The sequence below is a fragment of the Ptychodera flava genome, chromosome 7 (assembly GCF_041260155.1).
Source record: "Ptychodera flava strain L36383 chromosome 7, AS_Pfla_20210202, whole genome shotgun sequence".
NCBI classification, from domain to species: Eukaryota; Metazoa; Hemichordata; class Enteropneusta; family Ptychoderidae; genus Ptychodera; species Ptychodera flava.
The window spans coordinates 9,968,280-9,991,551 of NC_091934.1; the positions used below are offsets into that span (position 1 = coordinate 9,968,280).

Sequence of the window (23,272 nt, forward strand, 5' to 3'; positions counted from 1 at the left end):
TTTCTGTGTTTATCGTTGTTTCTAATAGGATCATTAGTTGTAATCCGACGACAGTGGAAATGGCTAGCAGGGGACATCTCCGAATTGTCTCCTCATAGGATGTAATGAGAAACAGCGTTTGTGCCTGCCAGCAAATAAAAACAACGAATTGACTACCCTCTGCTCTGCATCTGCACAATTGCGTACACTCTATATTCGAGCGAGTGAGAGACTGACATTTTGTTACGAATTAATGTCGATTATTTCCGGCGTCTCCCTTCGCGAAGCGATTTTCACGTTCCGAGCATGCGCTCCGCGTCGCAATACGAGTCTGCTGAAGTCTGCTGGTTGATCATAAAACTAACCGGATAATAAATTTTGCTTTTTTATTGTTTGTCTTAAGTAACCTTGTGACATTTCGTAAAAGTCTCTGATAACAATGTGCACTGTTTATTTAAGCGTTTGATGGAGATCCTCTAACATGTGAATTCTAGTAATTAGGCCTAAAGACAAAAAACATCAACAATAAAAATAACTTGGTCTTGCAATTCTTGCCCTAAAACGCCTAGATAATAAGAACCTAATATGTCTTCTAGTTCTACCTTCAAACACACAATCAACTACTTCAGACAGTTCTATTGTATATTTATGTTAAGGTTCATATAAAATGTATGGTTGTATATTTCTACCTACACATGGACGCAAACAAGCACATAAGACATATAGAAGATTATGATTCATGAAGAATAATGAATGAAGAGCTTTTTACTTCTGCGATCAAAGTGTACACTCACTGTAATTCATTAATTGATATAAATTTGACATGAAAAATTACGCCATTGTCTGTATTGAACTTCATGTTGGCTTTCTGGGGTTTCAGGATCCTTCAGCGACCTTGAACAAAGGCTACGCACGTGTTTTTCCAGACAAGCAGGCAGTTTTTAGCTGCTCCTGAAAGAAAAGTGAGAGAAGAAAATATGTTGTCAAATTTATTTGAAAAACTAGAATGTACACAATACATTGAAATTTTGTAGCTAATTTGATGAAAATTTAATTTATTTTTTTATCTCTAAAATGATTTTTAAAGAACAGATGGTTATGGTGAGGATGGAGGCTTCATCATGTTTGCCACACTGTCATTTGTTTTGTACAGGTTTAATGATGACGATCATGGTGTTCACGATTTTGTCCGTTTTGTTTAAAAGAAAGGTAATTACATGGAAAAGCCAGCTTGCATGGCTGTCATTACACGAAGGTTGTAAACAATCTGTTGTAATTTGGCCACTGTCTGCGCAACAGATGAAGAGTATACTTGACTTCAAGCAGTATAACTGAGTGGAAGTTAATCACTTTGATATCACATTACGAAATACACAACAGTAAATGGGCCCTTCGATGCAAATTGGCCAACACGTGATTACTACAGAAAACCATCCGCTAGCATAGATACAGAAATCGATCGCCATGGACAACACACCTATAGCTTTAAACTTTTATGAGGGCCTCTCTATGTACGTGATGAAGACATGAAGTTAATGTCAAAAATGACATTTACGCTCGCTGCTTTGACTTTGATAAGTTTTCTTCGCGCAATGTTATTTATCATGGACGATAAACATGAATCACGATATCCTTCTTGTCGTCACTGCTGCCACGATTAGAACATTTTGACGTCGAAGAGGAAGACAAGTTGACGTTTGATGACGTCACGGAAGCTGTAATTTCTAACGGAATGAATGTTACAGGTGGCAAAGAGCGGACGTAGTAAGATATATTTAAACATTCCATTGAAAATGTTCACGTGTTAAGGTAATATTCACCTCACTGGCAGATTCATAGAACATGCAAGCGATGGCTGATATTCACCACAGGTGGACAAACTTCTTTAAAGTTTGAGAGAACATTTTCTTACCCCAGCCTTATTTCTGTACATTTCGAAAGCATATTTTACGTTAAATCTATTTACACAATGGAGCCATCTTGATTTTGAAAAAAGTACGGGTGAACTTGCAGGGTAACCAAAGACTTTTGATTCTTATTTTGAACAAGAATAGTTAAACGATTCATCGATTAAGGTATGAACACCTCGAGTTTATAACTATCATTTCGACACTCATCGCCTAAATTTATATATATTTCAAGTGAAGGTGACATACGTTCTTGGAATTCAAACGGTGTTGTTATGTAAAGCAAAATCAGAGGTCCTTAGAGTGGCGACTATAATTTTGACATGTCTGTTTGCATTTTTGAATTTTTTTTCCATTCATGATTTGCGTCAGAGAGGAGTTGCATCCTTTAGTAGCTATATTACGAGAAATCCGGACAAACGTCGACAACGAAGAGGCACTGCTGTTTGCGAAACGAACCGTGACTTTGACGTTTCAAGCATCGGAGGAATGAATACTCGCCACGACCGTCGTACGCTTCACTTGTTCGACGCACGTTGGCTTATGCTGTCAACACCTTCTTCCTGGATTTTCTGACAAACAAGAGCGGGAAAAACATATTTAGACAGCTTTACACGAGATTGTTCGTGACCAAATGTGAAGGAAAGCCATTTCGGCTGGAAGCGAATTTTCACATATCATACCTCACAGTTCAATGACCATATTTGATTCGATCTCGTGTCAAATTTTCTTGTTACGATGAATTCTTTTTCTCAGAAATGAAAGGGAATGTCGCGAGTTTATTTACAGAAACGCGCGTTGCTGTCCAAACGAAAAAAAAAACTCTTCGAAGTCTGCACTTCGTCTGATTATATTGGCTCCATCAGTGTATTCCTTCGTCCAACTCAATCGTTTGCGACGTCAGAAAAATAGGCCTGTTTTTCTAAAAGAAACATTATTGGGTACCCTATTGCATGTTCCAGAGATACATAGCGTAAGTAACTCAGAGACCAAGGCTGATTTCCACTTGCAAGTATTTACGAATATCGTTGTCAATCTTTTCTGGCGACGAAAGTCGATCCTCATCTTAGGTAAACCGTTCAACTCACTGCCAGATATATGGTCGGTACATTGCTTTTCTTCTTAACTCGAATGAGATTTAAATAATGGTTTCAGAGAACATTTCCATTTCAACAAAAAACTAGACGCTGCTTCCTGATCGGAAGCGTCATTTTATCACAGTCACTAAGAAGAAAACCAGAATCTAATGAAAGAAACTAAAAACGAAAAGGTCTAATAACAAACAAGTATAACCGTCTGTTTATACATAAGTAAGTTTCCGGGCAGAAGACTTGTTTAACAAAAGAAGCAGTTTTTCTTATGAGGATCTCGTGTAAATGTGAGACCAACTATACTTTATCAGCACTTCTTAACCTCAAAGGTGAAAAATAAAACAATCTCGAAATCGGTATCAACTACAAATTTTCTAAGCATATTATTTCGATTTCGATCTGAACTTGTCATAAGATTTACAATGAAAGGCTTTTTTGATCAGGAACTTATGCTATGATGATGTTAAATGGTATAAGGAATGCATCAATGAATACATACATACGGACATACATACATACATGCACATACACACACTCACACATACATACATACATACATACATACATACATACATACATACATACATACATACATACATACATACATACATACATACATACATACATACATACATACATACGAAAATTACGAGCACTGCACGTAATTATGAAGGCGGGAGATTACATCTAATTTTTAAAAAGTCATTCAATCATAATTAATCATCTTAACTAACGGTAGTAGAAAGCTGATGCGTTTTCTGAAACTTGACAAAAACAGCTTTTGAGAGATGAGCGGGCGATTAGACATAAAATAATTATTAAACAGGGGTGAATTCCATGTGTGAAACACCCGCGGGCTATCGCGTCGTAACAAGTATCGCATTGAGATTTATATCTTAATAATTTGATTTCATAGGAGAAAAACGCTCGAGTTTTTAAGTGGCTTTGTTTGGGCCGTTGAATGAAATTTCAAAGTAGGTTGTTTTGAGCGCTTTGATGTTTTAACCCCTCATGAAAGCAGTCTATGCGGCACGCTGTGATATTCTGTCTCAGCTGATGATGTAGACCAGAATTGTCACGGAGAACGCGATGTGTTTACCAATTTGCAAGTTGGGCTCGGATGCTGAATTGCTTGTCCGCGGGAAACAAGCTGAGCAGTTGTTGGGCATATTAAGACTGTATTTATCGAGGGTGAAAAGGCTACAAAGGACAAAGGAATCCTTTCACAATGGATTTCCTTGAACTTTACAATTTACTTAAAAGATAGTGCACAAACCATACATACACACATATATACGTGCGTCATACAGACAGGCAGACAGAAGACAGACAGACTGACGAACGGTCAGACAGATAGACATGCGTACCTATACATAGATACATGCACAGAGACGCAAATACATGGATACGTATTATGTAAATACAGAGGGCGCTCAACTATAAACACTTTGTATTTCAAACCGAACTGCACACAATGTGAAATCTTCATGTGAGGCATATGAGGCAGATTGATTGGATTTCCTGAGAGTTGTTAATGTCTCTGAGAGCAATGTTCAGTAGACCACTGCGCCCTCTAGTGTGGATATGCATGTATCGACGGTTGTATGCTTTGAATGTAATGTTATCCGTATACTGGAAACAGTGAAACTTCAAATAAATCAGATCATGACGTCAACAGTTGTCACGAAATGATTGTTTGCTCATATTATGTATGATAGAGTTTGCTAAAGGAAATATGGAGAATTTGGTTTGACCTTTTAAATTTTCAATGAACATCCCATTATGTGAATAAAAGCCAAATATTAACTATGAATGTTACGGAATAAGTGTGTTTGATTCCAACCACTGTGACAGTGAAGTGACAAACTGTTGTGCCTATTCTACGCCTGAGTAAAGGTACAGAACATCTTTGTAGAAACTCCTTCCACCGCACATTGTATGCACACATGTCCGTGTGTGATAGCTGTATATTTTGAAAAGACAGATAAAGAAAGTATGCACACATGTCGACATATCTAACATTTTCATTTCATACTTTATATAATTTAGACATCAAGATCGCAGAAAAAGTAAACAATAAATCATCAAGCTTATTTATTATTTATTTATTCATTCCTTGATTTGTTGAGTCTTTTCTCTCTCTATTTATTAATTAATATTTATTTATTTATTTATTTATTTATTTATATTTATTTATTCATTCATTCATTTATTTTCTACTCACGAACCAACGGATTACTTCAATTACCTAATGAGGAATGTAGGAGGCAAATATTTCAAGGTTGTATGAAGAGTAATTTGTCAAAGCACATTGGTAACGTTTTAGTAAATCAACACAGGATAACAATGTCTACAAAGTGCAACCTGCTCTCTAGTGTAGAAATCTAACGTCTAGTCGGTACAGGATGATGTTGAGCGAAAGGTATTATGATACTTCATAGATTTCTTGCGAACACTTTAAGTTTCGTAAATCAAATACGTACAGTTGAGAGACTAGACTGTAAAACAACGTTTTCAAGATGTCTTGTGGTGAGAGTTGTATAGTATGTTTAACACTTTAGAATATTTACAAAGTCTTTTGAATCGTGGTATTTTTAAAGCATTGGTAATACCTTGCCATATGTGTGCGCATGTTATAGTATATAGGGAAACGAAATCACATGTTGTTCATTAGGAAATGAGATCATAGAACACTTATGAAAATTTCATACTAACTGTCACTTTCCCGTCCACTCAACAAATCCAGTGACATCATGTTACAGGTCAACAAAGTGTGATTTATCTTTGACGGATGTGAACAACTTAGAGTCGTTCGCATACAACAGCAGGTATGAGTGGCTGAGACAGTTTGTGACACAAATGAAAAGTCGACAATAAATTTTTACTAATAAATAACGACTTCATTCTTCAAGACGACGTATTTTGTGATTTCGACTTCAAATGATATTTTTCTAAAACATCGATATATTCGACGTAATGTACAATTGTTGATTGATCGCAAATTAAAAAAAAAAACGAAAATACACAGGATGATAAGAAGGAAACACGTACGACTGAAATAGTCTTACCTCGTTTTGAAGTGCTTTCTTTTCTTTCAATGAGTGAATCATCTTGTCTTCGTGTCAAAATACGTGGAGCAAGAAGTACTTTTCTTATAACTTCGTTCATAACCTACCAGAGGAATGACGCAAAACGAAAGAAATTGTTAAAAGAGTGCACCATTGAGGGCGCGATGAACCAGAAAGAGTGTCTAAAATGGACGTAGAGGGGCGCTCGACCCTTCGATATCTTCTTCTACATCGTTTCTGTATGGTATTGCCTGGCCCTGCCTGGGAGTTTTGCACTCCTTGTGATACACTTTTCTAAAGCAAAGACATGGCTTTTTACGGGTACAGCAAATGGATGAGAAAAAAAAAGTTGTCGAGTTCTTATGTATGAAATTCAATGCGAGTCACTTTTCTTTCATTTTTAAATAAGGCCTTTTCTTATAATAGCACAGTGTCACATGTCTATGCATTTTGTATGAAAGGGGACGTAGGTTTCGAGAGCTTATGGGAAACTAATTGAGCGAAAATACATGGAACTCAACGGTCAACAAACTCATAAAATGTTAAAAATTGACGTAATCATTGTTGCCTAAAGTGTATGCATATTGATATATATGTTTTAAAACAAAATAGAATATAATGAAGCAAAAATATTCGAAATATGACCATTTAGGTCGATCGAGATGCTCATTGAATTGGGCAAAGCAGAGACGATAAGTGAATGTCATTGGAATAGAAAATCGTTATCCTTGATATATAGTTTAAACAGAAAACGATATTTTCTTGTCAAACATGACCTTCCAAGCAGCCTGCGGTATTCTTGTACAACTTGTAATAAAACAGGCATAGAGGGAAGATGACTAAACAATCACAATATGTTGAATAATCTAGTACGAATGAGCAACAGTTCTATCTTAACTAGTCCAGTCCGTGGCCCTGGTAAATGAATCACAATGATTTGGGGAAGTGCGCATTGTGTAAGGTATTGATGCTAACAATCATAAGAAAGGTGATATGAGTGCACTAGAAATCACCAGATGTTTGGAAGAAACTCTACATAGACTTTTTTTGACAAATAAATCTACACCATATCAGTTGATAAATAGACATAAAAAGCACGTTTAAATAGAAAAAAGGTGTTTCAAAGAAATCATACACGACAAAGAAATTAGAAAAGTTTAAACTATATGCTATTCATGCATTGAATAAGTTCTAAAGTTTTCTGTAATATGTATCTTCGAGTTATATTTTATATTTGAATGGGAATAGAATTCCAGCTTTTTGTAGCTAGCTGCATGTTTATTTTGTGATAAATGAAGTTATGCTCAAATAAAAAAAACAAACGGACGGGATAGTCATGGGGCTGTGTATGATGGGACCGGTCTTTGTCATTGGCATACTGGTCATTTAGTAAATCGAGAACTAAAAAGTCAGGTATGATATTTACACAGTAAGATTCAGCAAGACCCCCCTCTCTCTCTCCCCGCCGGCAGACAAGTCCTCAAGTCTGAAGTCCAACAAGAGGTTCTGTATTAAACGTAATTGCAATGGAGATGTTTGTAGCGATTGGTGCTCTTATGCCTAGACCATACGGTCATTCGAAAAGTGAAAAAGACTACGTCCTTGTGCTACTGCCCTTTTGCGTGAAAAGAAGGTACCAAAATACTGGCTCCTTCTTTCGGATCTTCTGCGACAAATTTTTGTGGCTTGCATCTGAGAGTCGCCTAGAATTAAGATCCTACATTAAGTCCGTCGAATGTTTGGTGACATTGGCCCGGTTTTCATTAGTGATATTCAACTATCATACAAATCAATCACTGACTGTGACAAGAAGAGTGTACCTTGGTCGGTAAGATCATCATCAGGAATGCCAACATTATTAAAACAGTTTTACTAATACTCTACAGAGTGTAACTGGCTCCATATTTTGGCAGAGCCAAACGCTTGGGGTACCGAACTATACTATTACAAATTATAAGAATAAACTTGTTTCCATGTTGAGTTCTTTTCAATGGCCCAACACTCTCCGTTGCAAATGGTACATCTACTTCAGACATTGAGAGAAGTGACACTTTGCTCTGTGTCTTGTTGGTTATCGACAAGGGCAGCATGTCCTGCAATATACCCGACAATATTCTATGACAATGCCGGAACCGGACCAGTAGTCTTTTCTATACTAAAGTGTCCTGACAGAGTCTGGCACTATTAGTTATGCATATCGACGCTCAGTAGGTACTACTCTTTGTCTACATTCAACTACTGAAGACGTCCATCTGAGGTACAACCACATTTCATACCTGACAAGCCCGTTTAGATATTTATCTACTTATTGTCGCAAATTTGCCAATTCTGTTCCTCTACCTGATCTACACGCAATTGTATAATTTATGGAAAGTTTTTCTGATTCTGAATTCTAGGAAAAATGTTCTTTGACTTCTGGGTAAAATGACATCATCACTTTCCGCCCCATCATCATCGCTGTTCTTCGACTTGATGTATCATCAACTGCTTTTTTACCTCTTTTATTTGACTTGCAACATGAATATTATCTGAAACGTCACACTTCATCAGGGGCTTACAATTCTATTATTTAAGTCATCATGCAGATACATGCATTTGTTCCACTTCGACCAGAGGTGGTTTCATTTTATTTGCTTAACCAATGCTTCGCACATTTCTTCCGCTTGGTTTTGGTTTTGGTGACCTCTAACGCGAGGCGATTCTGCAAGGCAAGTACAACCTCACCAAGCATGATATCGTTTGCGTATACATTTTCATATACCATTACATAAAGGTCCATTGGAAATGTCATTTTGATGAGCCAATAGGTGCCTTGTTTCAACAACGAACTTGGAAAGTTGGTGTCTCCAGGCAAATATCGAGACGGCTGTAAATTTCTGGTTTCACCAAAGTTTGACAACAACCTCTGTCCCTTGATATACACTCTGGTTTGTCGACTAGATAACCACATATTTCACAATATAAAGTATAACAATAAAAAGATATTCTAGATCATGGTGACCAAAATGCTTTCGTCTACGTTTGTACAGAAAACAAAGCCAGCGCTGATTACGAAATCTGACAAAAACAACGTTTTCCTTCGCTATAAATTTGGTAATGTTTTCAACTCTTAGCCTAGTTTGGTAGGACTTCGTCCCTCCACCAGTTTTATTAACAGAGATTACGCCGTCAAAAGTTTTTGTTTTAAGATGTATTGTGGTTACTTTATGACTCAGACACTGAATTACTTTGTGGGTTCCCGGTAAAAATATATTGCTGGCTCTTTCTGTGCGACTTATGTTATGATTATACAGTTCAAAAGATCATCAGAAAAGTTTGCGAACGGATGACTATTAAACGTGATCACCTAGTCTCAATACTTTCCAACATACACTAACTATGATGAATAGACAACACAGAATGATATTTAGGTTATTCTGTATATCTTTTTTCCTTTGGTTGTAGGTCTATGCTGTCCCATTGCAAGGAAGTACAGCTACCACCGCCCTGGAAAAGTAAATGAGAGTGTTCAAAGTTTAAATGAGTAGACCGTATGTACCAACCTGGTCGTCTGCTTCTTCAATACTGGCGCCATCTGTGATGTGCTCATAGGGTTGCGAAAGTGGGTAGCTCTCGCAGTACCCGATGGTGATAAATACCACTAGCAGAAGGACATAAGGCGGCAGCACACACGCAGACTTCATTCTAAAACGTTCAAGCAGTAACAAACAATTTCTAAGTACGCACACTTAATGGCGTTTTTGCCTGGTCGCTCGTCTTTTGCCTGGTCGCTCGTACTTCCCCTTTCTGTCACGCGTCTTCAACTGAGCTTATAAATCACCGTCTGTGTTCCAGTAAAAATATTGGCCCTTTATAAGCGGCAGAGTATGGTTGTTGCACGGGAGATCTGTCATCTACCAAGATTCTAATCAAATCATAACCCCTCCACGGATCATGAAGGAACTGTGTACTTATCTACTATGGGTGTACTTTGTTTGACCACGTCATTAATGAAAACTCATGGGAGGACGATAAGCTCACTTTCTGATTCATACATTCATCCTATTCTACACAGGGACATATATTTCACATATATCTATATAATTATCTAGGCAAATCTGAACAAAAACCATACGTCCGGACATTTCTCAACGTTCTCTTTTGTATCCATCAATTTTTGTTACCTGAGTACTGACCAACTCTAATCGCAAGTATATCGCTGTGAAGTATTCAAACAGAGACATCAATCGTGGTTTGCGAGAGAGGTCTCAAAGCCGGGAAGGCAATGGAAACAAAATATAAACTTTGCTATTCTACTATCATTCTGTTAATTCAGATCCTGGAATATTTTCTTCACTATAAATATAAATAAAGTTAAAACAAGCAACTTGACTTAAGAAGAGTAGATGGCACCTCCCCTTTCAAAGTTATCCTAGTGGTATGTTGTCCTTTTTCATCAGTGGGATAGACACTCCTCAAACCAGTAAATTGCCACATCAGTTGTACAGATACAACCAATGGCCAGCGAATTAACAAGTTTGTATCAAGTAACTAAATTTGGTGAATTATCATCATAACCACTATTTGACTTCTGTTGCATTCTGAAGACACGCCAGCAGGATAATTGGGGCAATTAATATTCTTAAGACACGACAACCAAAATTGCAGCAAGTCTATATTTATTTAAGACAGTAATTATTAAAAGATGGAGCATCATTTTTATTTGACTTTCCTCCTTTGTTAAGAAAACCAGCCTTGACACGTTTCCAAGATACCCAAAACCAACCATCAGTAAAACATTAAAATTTCCAACACTAAATCTGAAAACATAAGAATGCTTATCACATTATATATGGACAAAGCGAAAGTACTTGGGTTACATTTTGAAATGTGTGTAAACTTAAATTGTTAAACTTTACGGGCTAACATCGATCGCTTTATCAAACAAGTTTTGTATCACGTTATCAACTATCCAATGATGTATCGAATTTTCAATGGTACAGAAAATCCCACTATCCTCGTAGTAGAACTTTGGGGAATTTCATTATAAACCAGGTACCAATTTCGTATCGATATTTATCTTCCAGACGTAAGATGAGATGAAGATCTGAAGTAACTTTCTTTTTACCTTTCGAAATACACTCGACTTTTTGTGGTAGCTTTTGTCAGCAAAACATAAGGGAGATGCATTCTCCATAACTGCGATACCTTATCAGTCCGCATCTTTAAATGTCAGGTAAATTTTAACTTTAGCACAGCCCACATAATTGAACTACTGCAATGAATAACACGTCTTGCAGTTGGTCCATATTGCGAATGCTATATCGCAGTAAGTATCTTAATCTTCGGGAAAACCTATTCCCCGTGTTGGTAAGTAATTATCCTTTGGTGGCAGCTGTCGTAGCATAAATCATATTATCGGATACATATCAATATCTCAATGACACATGTACCGCTTCTTTTTCAAATCAAAGTTTCATAAATCACTTCTTGGCATATATTTTACTTTCTAAGGATTCGCTCCTTTTGCTATAATAATCCGTCTTCATCTGACGATTCTTTGTATCTTTTCAAATTCCAATAGTCGTCAACATAAAGCAGAATCTTGATGGAAGCTATTTTCGGCAGACGAGACAATGGACACTTCATATAATGTACTACATTCATTGTTACGACAAAGAGGCGAGAGGTTGCATACAATGCAACGTATCGTGACAACCTATCTAGTGTCGAATCAATGAGAGGCAACATGTCCTGTGATATCATCGTGCAAACTACATTAGACTTACCACGTTTTGACAATCAATGACACAAGAAGAAGTCAGGAAAAACAATGGCAGCATGATGCTCAATGACAAACATCGTAGACACACAGAGGTTTCAGTCATTTACCATGATACCAGAGAACCACACGATAAGGTATAAAGTCCTGGTAGCTTTAAGATATGCGTCATACTGCTTGCTGATAAGATGTCTGATGATTTTATCGGCTTATTAGGCCTATATAAATAAGTTGATTTTCATTTTAGTTTTGCCTTACTAACCTCTGCTTTTAGGATATATTCTATCGGTTGATTTTTGGTAATTAAATACACTGAATGGCTTGGCAGTGTTAATGCTACAATATCTCATCTTCATGAGAAAATGTAGTGATATCATGTGCTTATAACGAAACGTTACAGTCTTTCCGATAACTCGTACATTGTTTTCCCATTGTTCTTATTTCAACACCACCATCAAGTATAATGACATATTTTAATCATTCACCATATTAAACCTTCGTCAGGTGTATTTAAAAAGTAGTAAGACGTCTTATTTTCTGTATTTTTGTTATCATGGTGCTTATTTAGTAGTTGATAACAGTGTTAACGGAGATTACTAGAAGGTGACATACCGATGCCATTCAAGAATTAAACTGTTGATAGTGATTCTTTACATGGAATAACACAGCTGGCTACACCAGATTGATATCGCCCAGCACTGCGTGGAAATATGGCTCTGATTGGTATATCAGGGAAGAGGACATAGGCGCAGATGTCCCGGGGAGCTCGATGAAACGGAAGACAGAAACTACACGAATTTCATTTTTGTACAGAGTCGAAGACCGGCATCCCTTTCCGTTATAAATAACTTCAATTTGGATCGAAAATAGGAGACTCACGATAACTGTTAGCATGACTGTTCATCGGTCGATGACACCCGCCCTTGCATAATACTCGAATAAGCTTGATTTGTAAACAAGTCGTAAAAAGCAATATTCTACATATTCAACAGCATTGTTTAAGCTGTCGATAATCAAGCTTTTCGTCGTTGTCGTTGTGTCATACTATACCATACCATACCATACCATACCATACCATACCATACCATACTATACCATACCCTACCCTACCATACCATGCCATACCATACCATACCATACCATACATGCCATACCATACCATACCATACCATACCATACCATACCATACCATACCATACCATACCATACCATACCATACCATACCATACCATACCATACCATACCATACCATACCATACCATAGCATAGCATAGCATAGCATAGCATACCATAGCATACCATAGCATACCATAGCATACCATAGCATACCATACCAGACATGCCATACCATACCATACCACACCATACCATACCATATCATACCATACCATGCCATACCATACCATACCATACCATACCATACCTTACCATACCATACCATACCATACCATACCATACCATACCATACCATATCATAGCATACCAAAGCATACCATAGCATACCACACCATACCGTACCGTACCGTACCATACCATAACGTACCGTACCATACCATACCATACCATACCATACCAAACCATACCACACCACGCCACACCACACAACACTACACCATACCATACCATACCATACCATACCATACCATACCATACCATACCATACCATACCATACAATGCCATAAATGCCATTGCAATGTTTGATAGTTCTAGATAATCGGCGATTAAAAGGTTTACGTTATGAGGAAAGAAATGTTGAAAAATTAGACTTGTATTCCGTCTCAGAAGAAGGCCTCATTTCCAACTCCGTGAGATTTGCGTACTGTTAAAAGTCCCTGTCCTTGTAAATTGCAGCTGTAGTCATCCTGATTATAGAAAGACTATTGCATGTGAAATGTACAGTGAGGGAGATGACAAATCAATGGAGTTTCAAAAAGACTATCGTCATAAAGTTTATCACGCAAAATCAGGAAAAATCCTACCTACAAACATATCTCTTAAAAATAATAAGAATTCTACGTTCTTAAAGCAATCTCAGATTTCATTGAAGAAAAATAAACTATACCTCATATATATGCATTCACGCACACCAGTTCTGAATATTTTAAGAAGTTAAACGAATTAAGGTTGTTTTTGGTGGTGGCTGATTTTGAGACCAATCAGAACGATTTGACACAGCGGATTATCAACATAATTATTGTTATTATTTTTTTCTTGAAGGCAAAGATTACATCTCTTTCTTGTATCAGAGTAACGCGACGACCTTTAATTAGTCGACGATGACACATTAAATACCTTTCATCGTTCTGAAGAATCAACGTAAACATTGATAATTCTGTGTTATTTCCATATTGCTGCTAAAGGAAAGGTTGCGTGTGATCAGATCCAAAACACATTATCAGTGAAGCCTATCTAAACTATCTTATTGTTGAAATTGAACGATCCAGACATTAATATGGGGCAGTGTAACTATTTAAGCTAATCCGCGTGACTAATGCAAGATATTGCATATATTAGTACTTTTGCATTTGGAATAACTAATGTATTGTAACACTCTACTTTGGCATGGAACATTTTTATTGAATGTGAATAATTCTATGAGAGAGAGAGAGAGAGAGAGAGAGAGAGAGAGAGAGAGAGAGAGAGAGAGGAGAGAGAGAGAGAGAGAGAGAGAGAGAGAGAGAGAGAGGAGAGAGAGAGAGAGAGAGAGAGACAGACAGACAGACAGACAGACAGACAGACAGACAGACAGACAGACAGAGAAATAGAAGAGAGAGAGAGAGAGAGAGAGAGAGAGAGAGAGAGAGAGAGAGAGAGAGAGAAGAGAGAGAGGAGAGAGAGAGAGAGAGAGAGAGAGAGAGAGAGCAAGCCTGTAGCACAGCGTTACGCCACAATCCTTGTGAAATTTGTTCCTTCATGATCTCCACGGTAACGTCAGAGTTAAGCAGGAACTAACGTAAGGAGATATTGAGGGCCCCAGTATAAATCTAATAACCGGCGTTATGGAACCTACTAGTTGGCGCTTGACCTTAGCCAAATCATCAAAGCTTGCACAGCAAACCGGGTTGATTTCATGTAAACGCCAAAGGAGGTAGTTCCATATAATCCCAGCACTGCTCTTAAGAATCGACGATTCATTTAGTCAAGTTTAGAAGTGAGGTTTACTCGCCTGATGCCCTTCTTTAAAACCAATGAATAAGGAATTATTTTTTCAGGAAATGTATATAGTTGCGCAATCAAGTACATAAGCCTAGAGCGTGGCGTAGATGTTTTATGTTGTCTATTATATCATCATTATCTCGTAAACAGATGCGATTTCTCTTGCGGAGTGACATCATCCTTTTACAGCTTACCAAGAAATTGACAAAGCATTATGCAATAAAGCAAGACACGCTCATCATCTTTATTAACCAAGATCTGCTTAGTTTGATATTCAATTTGACATATTCTGCATTTGAAAGAGATATTACGAGATTATTAACGTGTGAAAGAGGCTTTCTAATATTCAAGAATTAATAGAGAGTTTGATAAGTATATCACTCGATGATGCAAGTTGCAGAAGTAGCATCATGTTGACTTCTCTCGCGTTATATGTGCACCTCACCATCGCAATTTATATTCGAATCACTTAAGTTTGTGTTTGCATATTACCTTATTCTCTGCATTTCAAACTGTTTTGTCAATATTTAAAATGTTGTACATGTACAAAGTGAATTGAAATTCGCACTTATAGCTATCAGTCAGATTACATTAGAATGGATTTTTCATGTAATTAGGTTAATTATGAGATAGACAGTTCAAATATATGTTGCCATCAAATTCATTTGCAAATGTTATGTAAATGTAGAACAAAGTTAATATTACTTTTACAAATCAACATGACTGGCTCAATAAATACCATCAAGTTACTAAGTGTGATTTCACGTGTTCACCAGTTTCGATCTCTAAATTATCAAAGTGAGATTTTTTGAAAGCTTGATATGCAGAGATTTGAGGTCAACGGTCATATTTTGATGTAATTGAACCGAGACATTTGCCTAAAATCACTATTTCTGTCAAATGGCAGAGTATGATCAGATAGTTTTGCTTTATGAAAACTATACGTCAGTTTGGCTTTGATAATCGAAGCTTCAACTCCCTCATACTATATATTTTCAAAAAAGTAGAGACTCTAAAGTTTAGTATGGTAGCAGTAGTTTACTCGAAGGATGAAGTTGGTGTATATTTGGGGTAAAAAACCTAAATTTTGGTAATAATGATAAAAATTAATTCAAGTCAAAAACTTGGTGCTGTTTTCTTACATGTAATATTTCACTTGAAAGAAGCAAGTATGTAGAAAAAAATACAATTTTATTTTGCATTATCAATCCTCATTCTAAAATGACAAGGTTTGAAGGACTGAGACTCAAAAAAGTGATTAAAATCATGATTAGCAAAATTAAAATGCCCCTATTGCCGAACAAAATAGTCGTTTTATTATGTAGAATTTAAAAGATATAATGTGAAAAATTCAGAAAATTAGAGCCAGTGGAAATTGGAAAGTTAGAAATTGGGAGGAAAAAGAAGCCAGGAAATCGGGTGATTTGCATACATTTACATAAATTAACACTTCTGTATCATGTAACTCGCAACTTCTTGACAAGCTTAAAGGTGAACCCAACCAATGTTTTAATCTTTGGTTAACAAATTAATTAAAATTGAATAAATATTTGCGAAAAAGTTATTTTTGAGCAAAATAGCTGTGTTGGGTGCAGTGACCCCTTAAAAGAGTCAAAAGGAAAAAAAACAATGCTCACCAATTCACCAATTACAAAACAGATGAAAACGAAACATGTATTGAGATTTTTTCTGTTGTAAATATATATATATATATATTTTTTTTCTGTTGTAAATATATATATATATATATATATATATATATATATATATATATATATATATATATATATATATATATATATACACACGTGTGTGTGAGTTTTTGAAGAAGGGATGTGTGATAATGAAGTTACTTGATGACCTTTAACTAGAAAATTGTAGATGGATCTAGAAAGTCACGTGAGAGATAATTTTTACAAAAAAAACCACTTATATTAAGCACTGCATGCGCAATTTGCATAACAATGTGAAACTTTTCAAGAACACGTACCAGTCATTAGCTCTTTCTAAAATTGTCTTGTAACAATGTAAGCCATGAGGTAATGTTAGAGTTTTCTAGAAAGGTTGTTTTAGCCATAAATATTGGATGGCATAAGAAATTTGACTTGGAATTTTTGTCATTCAGACATGAACTTTCATTCGGAAGACTTTGCATATCATGCTGGGGAGCTCAAATCAAGCCCTTGGCTTGAGAGGGATAAATTTTCTTGTCCAGTGACTGTCTTGACTCAATATCATTTAGAGAATGGTTTAGAGGAGTTACTATGCCATCGGAGCCCAGTTAAATGCCGTTGTCTTTTTACCATTTTGTAATTTCTTATTACTTTAGATCTCAATGAGCTGATTTTAGTCATTAGTCACAATAGTTTTTTTTTTGCACGGAATTCATGACTTCAGCCGCTTTTTCTGTGTTGCAACCACATGAAAATAACCCAAAGAATGGTTTTCATACAAATATCAGTTGAGATGAGGTCATTTGAAAAGTGACAGCGGATGAAATGATTAGCATAAAAACGAATACAGACCATCTAGTGATTTTCGTTTTTTCTAATCGGATCATTAGTTGTCCAGTGAAAATGGCTAGCAGGGGAGTTCTCCGAATTGTCTCCTCATAGGAATTAATTAGAAACAGCGTTTGTGCCCTCCAGTAATGATAATAAAGAACAGACTACCCCTGCTCTGCACATGGATCCACCTATGCAAAAACACACATGATGCATTTCGAAATTTTACGCAGAACGCATCTCGGGGACAGATATTCGGACTCTAAAATTTCTGCAATTCTGTTCTGACCTAGCACTTATTGGGGCTCATATTAAAGCTCTCGGAGAAAGAAAAGCCTTCACTCTCTTAGTTTTTCGAAGATCCAAAATTCAATTTTCCCCCGATAGAGTTAAAACAGGGATGGCGGCCATTTTTAATTACAAATATCGCAAAATAGTAGATAATTAACTTCGCTAGTTCCAAATTCGCATGGTGACTCCTGGTTGTTATTGATGATTTGGTAAGAGAATGGCTGAAAGTTTCATTTAGGAAAGTCTTACCAAAAGTTCACCTGCGAGGCGCATACTGCCTTAAATACATTTGCGACACATACACAAAGACACAAGGATAATAGACACGTAAAAGAGTCTTATCAGTGGAGAATGTAGAAGTTTTACTTCTGCAATCAAAGTGTACACTCACTTCAATCTATAAAAAATGAAATTATTTCAATCGCTGTAAACCATGCAAATCACAGAAGAAGAAAGCATATCCACACTTAAAAGAACCTTAGCGGCATATTTCCAAATAGGAATTCAAAGAAGTCCTCGTCCTGAAAGATTTTGAGTGAGATAAAGAGCTCCGAAAACCATCTCTACACTAATGAGTCCAACAACGTGATGAACACAAACTGTAATTGAAGTGAACAATCGTCATGACGTGATCACATCTAATATGCTTTAAACGTTCGACCATGTGGCTCTAAAGAACTACTTATACACACGCAGGTCATGGTTTGTGTAGGATAAAAAATAGTTTAAGTTTCATCATAGATTCATTATCAATTTCTTTAAAATTGCTGGTAATTTGAAATGAAAAATATGTCATTGTCTTTGTAAAACTTCATGTTGGCTTTCTTGGCTCCCATGAGCCTTCAGTGACATCACTACCAGCAAATGTTTTTCCAGAATAATCGACAGGCGTTCGGTGCTGGCCCTGAAAGGAAATGCACAGAACAAAAAATGTTATTATCGTAATATGTATGTAAGGCACCAAATTTTATACAGTACTGTTTACCATAGCACATCGATGTTTTCAGATGCGTCAAATGAATAATATTCTTTTATTTTTCCTTGAAAAGATTGTTATTCTCGAGCCCCTACACACAAATTTCGCTGGAAATTCAGCTGTCAAAAAGACCGATGATTGCCTTGTAAAATGTTACACTTATTCCAAAATGCAAATTCGATACAGCGCCCCCATTCATAAAGCGAAGAATATATGAAGAATGTTTTGATATTAAATGTTTTAAGAAGAATGCTGAAAGTTTTTGTGTTATCAGTAAAACCTTTAAAACTTTCGCTGGAAGATTTTACTTGCATGCAAGCGCAAACTAATCTAGCATTAGATTTATCGTATATAATATAAACAAAAAACAAACATTTCAAACAGCATACAACTAAGAACCTGTTGCTAACTTTTGACATAAAAATGTCTAACTTAAGGGAAAAATCCTCCCAATGAAGATCTATTATTTTCTTGAAGGGGAAACAATAAAGTGCACTCTAAATCGTCATTAAATACGAATATTCCACACACATATTTAGATTACAGTGGTTTTCCATCGGAAGTAATCTGTAACTTTGAATATGATGGATTGATGCACAATGATGCTCCCTTTTAAAAGTATCAAAAATATTCTTACTTCGAAATGGAAATACTTTGAAATGGTAGTTCATGAAAATGTATGTAATGGCATTGTATTGGGAAATGTAATTAATCAATTTATGCACGCAAATTTTATGTGTTGTGATATAATCTATTAATTGTATAGAGCCTACACGAATTACATAAACTCTAAAATTGTTCACCTAATTTGGGCATGTCTAACTTATATGGAATTAAGAAATCAATTTTTTCCCTTAGTTCGAAAGATCGAAAGACAATAATTAATCTTTAAAAACAAATTTCCATTTGCTTGTCCACTTAACAATTTGGGTGACGTCAAACTGCATCTGATCACAATCTGATTCATATTCACGTACATGAACTACTTATAATGATGAGCATACGACGGCAGTTTTGAAGGCGACACACATTTTGTGACACGTTGTATCAATAGACAATGACAAGAGATAAATGAAGAAGAAATGCTTTAATGTATATTGATAAATGAGGATGATGTACCACAAGAGCGACATTTGCTGTGACTTTAAATGTAAACAATACTATTCGCTGCACTAAAACATGGGATTTGATGAATCGTAAAACGACAGAACGGGGAACTAAACACAATTGAGACCAAAAGCTAAACAGCAGTCTTACCTCGTTTTGAAGTGTATTCTTTTCTTTCGACCGCTGACTCATCTTGTCTTCTTCTGAAAATGCTTGGAGGAAGAAGAACTTTTCTAATGATTTCGTTCATAACCTGCAATAAATATCGTACAAAACGAAAGGAATCATTAACTAGAATATCATTGAGGGCGCGATGAACCAGAATTGATGTTTCAAATGGACGTATAGGGGCGCTCGCCCCTTGGACACTTGTTTCTGTATTGTTTCTGTACTGTACCGCCTTTGACACCTTCAGAGTTTCCACTTGTAATGCACTTTCTGTGGAAGCAGCGAATGGCTTGATGGAGACAGAAAAGGTAGTGTATAGATATTGGGAAAACTGCAATTGATTTATTTTGAGTTTCACAGTTTGAACACCTTTTGTTTAAACTTCAAAATATATCTCTAAAGACCAGCATAAACAATTTTTATCATAAAGCAACTGAGCCAAAAAGGTAAATAAATCAAATTTACGGAACGTATTAGCAATAAATAAAATATCAGTGGGCGTGACGGCTCGCTTATGTGCAAGAGATCATTTTACATCATTAAATTGTGTTCACAAATAGTGTTTCAAAATTCATTGAACCTTCAAAAAGTTAATCTCTTATTGGACTATCGAATTCTAACGGTCCTTCTTTCATTGTGGCGAGAGGAGCTTGCTTTAAATATTAGGTTGATACATGACTACAAAATGCAATTATAAGAAACAGCTACAGTTTAACACTTTTTTATAACCATAACTGCTAGGTATGAAATGTTAATCACAACGTCATTCAAATGCACAAAAGACAGTATATTTTAGAGTATCGTTTCCTTGCGTTCTGTTAGGGAGCCGTCAGTTATAATGGGGGCTGAGGAATTTGGGGAGCTTTACAAACTAATCCAAGGGGGGAAGGTCACATTGTAAAAATTTAGCCTGAGGAGGGTAACATATTAAATTGCTAAGTTTATGATGAATGCAAAGTCTGAATGAGTTCAGTAAAGAAACTTCACAACAACACTGTCATGTACAGTGATTCAACATTTTCGGTGAAATTCCAAAATCAACGTTTTTGTACACACATATGCATTTGTAACTACCAATTTCTAACCAAGTACATTTGTGTCAATTATCAAATATCTATAAATGCACAGATATTGCTATCTTTATATTTCAAAATATTATTCATAGTGGTATCATACACTCCCATGTATAGTGAATCCACATTATCGGTGGAATTCCAAAATCAAATTTCTTGTACACACATGCACTTGTACCCACTCTATTGTGAAAAGGTACATTTATATCAATTATCAAATGTTTGTAAATGAACAAATATTGCTAGTTTGATATTGGAAAAAAAAATTGTTCATAGCTTACTCATATGTCAAAATCAAATTTCCTGTAACCACATGCACTTTTAACTCCCTCTTCAAACAAAGGACATTTACGTAAATTGTAAAATAATATAAAAGTACAGATATGGCTAAGTTTTGGAGGGGGAAATTGTTAATAGTTTGTTAATAGTTTCCCCGATCGACTATATGAGCCACATCTGACGGTTACCTCAAAAATGGTGACCTTTTACCAAGAAAAACAGGTGTAAAATTTCATGACCCATCAAAAATGCTTGCGCGAAAAATTACAACTCACTCCCAAAATCCCACGGGCCTTCTTCCCCTGTAATTTCTGTCCTGTCCTTTAGCTCATCAACGCGTGTTAAAGTCAGAATTGTTATAATTGAAAATTGAATTCAAGTCCGAAGAAGCATTCATTTGTCAACAATAACAATAGTCAGTATGTGTGTATGGGCTTTGTTGACAAGCAGAATACTTGGCATACTAACATGCTATAGGGAATTGGACAGGAAACTGCATTTGATACAAAGAACAAGAAAACTAAAAGTATGACCAAAAGTTACAGCAAATTTCCTTTTAATATCCTTGCTTGTAATATAATAGAGACAGCAGTTCCAAGAAGGTTCTACACACTATTTAAACTTTTGAATTTGGAAGCAGGGATCACATTTTAGAACGCGGCATCGGGGGGGGGGAAGGATCATATTCTAGAAAGGCACATCAGGGGGAGGGTCACATTTCACAAGATGACCCACCCTCAATTTCCTCCGGCCCACTCCCTCATAATAACTGAAGACTCCCTTAGCAACCTGATGCCTTCAACACGCTGCAAACATCATATTCTTTCCTCCATGATTTTAATTTCCTACGCATTTCCTCTCGACGCTGCCGGGCATCAAGTTCCCCGGTTACTGTCAGGTCGAGCATGACAAATAGATCGACGGCCTCAATCATTTCCCCTCTCTTTTAACGCATTGTAGTACACTCATTTTGCACATCGAACCTGAACAATAATGGGGCAGAGTTAATAGTAACAGCGCCGCTCATCGGTCACGTAATATGAGACTGTAGTCAGTAATGTGGAATTAATGTGTAATTTGAAAGCGACAATGCAACATGTCTGTTTTTAATCCATCAGGCAACGACTACAATGTCGCAAGCATATGAATCTACAGCTGTGGATTGAAGTCCACTTAACTAGTTTGTCAGGTGTCTTCAATCACGTTTTCCGCAGCATTTAGAGTGCTATTAGGGCAGGAAATCTGGCGTACCTTATGAACAATAGCAGTCACACTCGGCACAATAAACGCAATCAAAATCACTACAAGTTTATCGGAAGGAATCCCACCAACATCTGCTGCTTGTTAGTTTTGAAGCCGACACTCAAAATTGACGCGGGAAGTCATAAAGTTCCATGTAAGGGGAAACGTTAAACGGCCGGACAACAACCCCGCTTTATTGTTTGTCCTCAATTAGTATGACTTTAGCTATCAATGTCTTTTCAAAGATGGGTTGTTTTTTGCAAAGAAGCAGCAATCAAAAATGGCAGTTGAACAGCACGGGAAAATGAGGATGAATTGAAAGTACTTGTGAATAAAAAGTACTTTCCTTAACACATCTTTTGAAGAATTATAGTTGTATTACATCTACGGAGAGCTGTGATGACAGAAAAGCCCCTCGTAGAATATCTAGCCGCGTTCTCACAGATGCAATTATTATAATGGATTTATATATAATTTAAAAGGGACATCTTGTGACTAGACACTTCATTTAAGTGGCACGTGAGTTGAAAGACTTTTTGACGGAAATTTTCATCTTGGTACAGCGTTTGCAAGCGCGCTCAGGGCGTAAATTTTCAGCTACTGTTTCAAATGAGACTTTCAATAGATCGGCCCCTGGCAGTCGAAAGAAAGGGTCATGAGCGAGAAAAA

General features: G+C 36.4%; 1 long non-coding RNA gene across 1 annotated transcript; it reads right to left on the reverse strand.

Moving 5' to 3' along the window:
* Nucleotides 1-709: 709 nt before the first annotated feature.
* On the reverse strand, nucleotides 710-6,150 carry LOC139136114 (uncharacterized). The gene is made up of 2 exons (XR_011553106.1): nucleotides 6,046-6,150; nucleotides 710-930 (listed from the first exon to the last, which is right to left on the reverse strand). It is a non-coding gene; the product is annotated as an uncharacterized lncRNA (long non-coding RNA).
* Nucleotides 6,151-23,272: the final 17,122 nt, after the last annotated feature.